General features: G+C 61.9%; 2 long non-coding RNA genes across 2 annotated transcripts in view; one reads left to right on the top strand and one right to left on the bottom strand.

Moving 5' to 3' along the window:
• Nucleotides 1-1,041: 1,041 nt before the first annotated feature.
• Nucleotides 1,042-2,754, top strand: LOC115296254. Its single transcript, XR_003910811.1, has 3 exons — nucleotides 1,042-2,099; nucleotides 2,336-2,416; nucleotides 2,725-2,754. It is a non-coding gene; the product is annotated as an uncharacterized LOC115296254 (long non-coding RNA).
• The window catches only part of LOC115296253, a 50,656-nt gene continuing 47,777 nt past the window's right edge, over nucleotides 1,923-4,801 (bottom strand). Inside the window, exon 3 of the long non-coding RNA XR_003910810.1 lies at nucleotides 1,923-2,454. This is a non-coding gene — a long non-coding RNA (uncharacterized LOC115296253). The remainder of the gene's footprint in view (nucleotides 2,455-4,801) is intronic.

Raw genomic sequence — 4,801 nt, 5'->3', positions numbered from 1 at the left:
GGGGGGGGGCAGGCTTGTGTTTGATCTCGGGCTCAGGCTGCAGGCCGAGCACAGGGTGGGCGGCGGTGGGACCCCTGGGGGAGGGTCTGCCGGAGCCGGGCCCTGGGCTGGGGGTGCGCAGGAGGAAGGGGCCGGGTGGTGCCCGACAGCACTGGCGTGGGCATCACAGGACAGAGCGGGACTGTGTCCACAGCCAGGGCGTGTGCCAGGGGCCTGGGGCAGAGGCCGCCACGCTGACTGCTCCCGGCACCACACACACTGCTGGCAGTGGGTGCTGCTGGCCGGCCTGTGAGGTCACACACCTGTCACCTCTCATCCACGGGGCGCCCCTGCAGGTGACAGAGCCGACGCCAGGCTCCGGCTGGAGCTGAGTTCGGAGCTGGACAGGCGTCTGGGCTTCGTTGGCCCCACACAGGAGAGGTGTCCATACCCCGGGTTCCGCTGGAGGAGTTGTGGCCGCAGAGCCCGGCTGCTCAGGGAGAAGTCACTTCACGGGGCCCCCAGGCTGCAGCTCATGCTCGAGAGCCCCCAGACCCTGGCCTGGCCGGTCGGGGCCCCACAGCCTGAGGGTCCCAGCAGGTGTTCAGGCTAAACGGCCCTGCTCCTGGAGGGGCCCCCCCGCAGCATGCCCCCCCCCCCCGGCACGAGGCTGTGCGGCAGGCACGGAGGCCCAGGGGCAGGACAAGAGCCCCTGACAGGGTCCAGGCCGCGCTGCGCCCACCTTGGAGGGGAGGGTCTGGGGGGAGCCCGGCCCCGGCTTAGAGACAGCCTGCAGTCCACGGAGACATCTGGCCGTGCTGCGCGGGGCAGAGTGGGGACAGGTGGGCCGTGAGGGTGATGGGGTCCACCGCGCTTTGGCTGAGGCTGCCCTGGGTTTGTCGGGGGGCCCTTTCTACTGAGTCATCCACAGAAGAGAAGGCCAGAGAGTCGTCGAGAAATCAAGGTGGCTCAGGGGTGTGTCTGGGCCTCCAGGGTCATCACGTGAGACAAGTATTTGGGAGGGAAACCGGGGGCCCCACCCCTACCAGGGAGCAGGGTGCCCACAGCCCGTCCCTCCTTCCTCTTCCTCAGAGCCCAGGCCAGGCCATGTTCAGTCCACCTGAGAGGCCTCTGGAGGAGACGGGGTGCCTCTGGCGGCCCTTGCCTGAAAGCCCGCGGAGCTGTTCATAAATAATATGAAAACACCCCCGGCCCCTGCAGGTCCCACCTCTGGCTCTCAGCCGGCCCACAGTCTCCACTCCGGGATCGCGGGGGCACCCCCTGTTCTCTCGCCCTTGGGATCCCGTGGGATTGTGTGGGATCTCGTGGGATCATTTAGGACACCCCCCGTTCCCCCGTGGGATCGCGTTGGGCACGGGGTTCCCTGACGCCTGGGATCGCATAGGACGGCCCCGGCTCTCTTCCCATGTAAGCTGACTATCGCTAAGTCCCCAGCGGCCGGCACACCCCCTGACGAGGAGTCACTGGGAGGGTGTTTTCAGATGAGGCCAACTTTGGGTAAAGCAGATGACCTCTGCACTGTGGGGCCACAGCCAAGCAGCGGAAGACGCCAGGGAGCAGTGAGGTCCGCGGAAGAAGAAGGAATCCTCCGGAAGGTCTTACCCCTCCCCGGGTCACAGCCTCCTGGCCCACCCTGTACACCTCAGACTTGCCGGAATCCACAATTTTAGGAGCCAATTCCTTAAAATAGATGTCTCTCTCTCTCTGAACATGCAACTAATGTCCATTCAGCAAACTGCTGTCCATCCTTTGTCTGTGATTGCCTCCCGGGACTTGTAAGATTGCCCCCCACACAGCCGGTGACCAGAACATGTTACAGTCCATCCCCCACACATTTAAGCACAGAGGACTTGAGTTCAAAATCCTTTCCAGAAACTGGAAGCAAGAATAAAAACCACTATGACAATACAAAAACCATTGTAAATTCTAGGTATTTTCCCTTCAATATTTTAAGAAACATGATTTCCTCCGGCATGTCTTTAAGTGAACATGATTTGACAGTCTTCACTTTACTAATCACAGACATTTTAGAGCTGCGGACCTGTTTGTGGAGGCAGCGCTGTTGGCCGGGGTCACGGTGCTCGCTCGTGAAACAGGAGGTACGCCCGTGCGTTCAGGACTTCCCCTGCGGGCACAGCTTGCACGTGTGTCACTGATGTGAAACCACTGCCCTTTGGCTGACTGCATTTCATGACCTTGTGGAATAGCGCCGTGGGGAACAGATTAGAGAGGGGACTGTTGGCAGCTCTTGCCTTTGCATAGGCAGTGTAATGTCCTGACCTCACGGTGCCCCTGTGGTCAATAAAACCACGAGTTCACGAGTACCTCTTTCCAGCTCTGCACTGGGTACAGAAGACACTTTGGTGTACAGGAACAACACAGTGCTGTCTCCAGGAGGCTGACGGCGCCCCCGGAGGTGTGGACCACAGCTGAGCACGATGCTCCAGGAGTTGCCTGTGTGCAGAGTAAAATGGGTGTATCACCTCCTTTCTTCAGGGCCTTACGCATTTGTTAATATGGCCTAATATTATTCCCCAGGGCTGGAGGCTGTGGTAGACTGAACCCACCACTCCTCTAGGTGTTGTTTCTGGCTGCTCCTGGGGAGGGAGCAGGGTGCACCTGGGAAGGACGTGGGGAGGGAACGGTGGCGGGGCTGAGCACGCCTCTTACATCCCTGACCACATCCTCCCCACAGCGCCTCATGTCTGGCTCTCTGTCCGACAGGCATTTTGGCCTCTCCGTGTGTCATGGCAGTTTTCACCCTGTGAGGGTGTGGAAGAGCCAGGACTGTCTGGAGTGACTGCCCTGCTCCTTCTGAAGAAAGTGCTAGAAGCCTGAGGAGCCCCAGCAGGCAGAGGCCGGGGTGTTGTCTGAGGAGAGCTGGCCCAGCGAGTCCGTGTACATCAGTCTCGTTAGTCCTGCAGCGTGTGGGAAGGGGCCAGCGGAGCACGGACTGCAAGACCAGCAGGTAGAAGGGCCACGGCTGGGTCACCGGGGACTGCGTTGGGGAAGAGGGGACAGCCAGCTACCCCGGGGCCGCCAGCCACCTGACGGCCGCTCCCTAAGCGCAGCGCGCACGCACGCTAGGCAGGGCGCTCCCCGGCCATGCTCATGTGGCCTCAAAGTACAGCTGCACAGTGGGGCCATAGCAGCCGATCACTTAAGTAACGAGAAATCACACACTGAAAAGAAACCCTGTATCTTTTTCTACCCAAATATGCTTTCATGATATGACCCAAAAAATGCCACTAGAAGCTTCTGGTGCCACGAGACGCCATGAAACCACTTCCCACAAACCCACAGGGCAGGGCCAGCTCAGGCTGCTGGCGGTGACTCGTGGCGAGCAGGGGGGCCACCCGCCGGGGCACTCCTCCCGCACGCACCCTCCTGCAGGGCGGCCAGAGGGTCCACGGCAGGCTCGAGGGCCTCTCTGCCCCCAGCGCCTGCCACAGCACGTCAGGGACACTGAGACCAGCAGGGGTGCTGTCCGCCCAGGGCCTCAGCGACAGGCGGCCCTGCGTCCGGGAGAAGAGCACGTTCGGGAAAGATCCAAGGGAGGTCAGCAGGGTCACAGAGGTCAGTGGAATGAGGTCCAGGCAGCAGGATGAGGGCCGGGCAGTGCGACATTGGACATCTTGATAGTGAGATTGAGAGCAGCTGAGAACAGGACGTTGCGGCTCCCTCCCAGCCCCTCTGTGCTCCCTCCCGGCCCCCCGTGCTCCCTCCCGGCCCCCCGTGCTCCCTCCCAGCCCCCCCTGTGCTCCCTCCGCCCCCTAGAAGCCTGTGATTGGCAGGTCCAGCTGCTGCGAGCCGGGCCCCTCCAGGCTCTCCTGACAGATGTTTTAATCTACTGTTTGAAGAATGACTGTGCGTAGCCCTGGCGCTCACACATCTGTTTCTGTTTAGAATGACAGAGGCGTCTCAGGCGGCTGGGCTCTGCCCCCCGGGACCTGCGCGAGCGGCAGCCACGGTGCTTACACTGTCCGTTCCAGCCAGGGACGGATTTACGGCGGGCGGCGGGACACACTTTTAAGCTCTGTCAAATAGATCACTCATTTCAAAAAAGTGAACAGTTTAGCTTCCTAAACACGTCCTTCTTGAGAGGAGATATTTACCTTAGTGACCCATGAAAACCATCAGGGAGCAGAAAGCTTCCAGAACTGTTCACACCAGCCGCCAGAGCTCCCCGTGAGGAGGCGGCTCCTGGCCTCACCTCGCCGCTCACGCGCCCCCGCTCCGGGCAGCTGGGCCGCACGGCGGGTCCCCGCGAGAGGGCGGCTCCCACGGGAGGGGCGGCGGGGGCAGCGCGACCCGGCGTGCGGTAGACGTTCATTAAAATTATGAAGAAAGGCTTTCCACATGAATTTGAGCACAGAAGAACCACGAGGCATCGGTAAGTCATCAATACCAGGGTTAGTTCTGAGAGCGCAGGGCCTGCAGACCAGGGGTTTAACCAAGCCGGGGAGAAAGGAGAACGTACGGAGTGAAGGCCATGCGCCCAATGCTCCCCCATCACGGTACAGGGACCACTGGCCCCTGACGACAGGCTGGGGCCGCATTCCACACACTTGTCTGCGGAATCCTCCCGAGGCCTCTGTGGTGGGAGCACCCCCGCGGCAGGGCCAGCCCAGAGGGAGCGGCCCGCCGCTGGCCGCTTGGTTCCCCCGGCTGGGCCGAGACCCGCCAGCCCCACCGCCGCACGGCAGTCGGACCCAGCCGGTCCTGGGCCGCGGACTTGAGCTGAGCGGCCCCCTAAAAACAGAGCACGGGCTCGGAGAAGCCGCAGGGTTCCAGCCGGGTC

Source organism: Suricata suricatta, chromosome 7 (genome assembly GCF_006229205.1).
Source record: "Suricata suricatta isolate VVHF042 chromosome 7, meerkat_22Aug2017_6uvM2_HiC, whole genome shotgun sequence".
In the NCBI taxonomy this organism is placed as follows: Eukaryota; Metazoa; Chordata; class Mammalia; order Carnivora; family Herpestidae; genus Suricata; species Suricata suricatta.
This window is presented reverse-complemented; position numbering and strand designations above follow the sequence as displayed.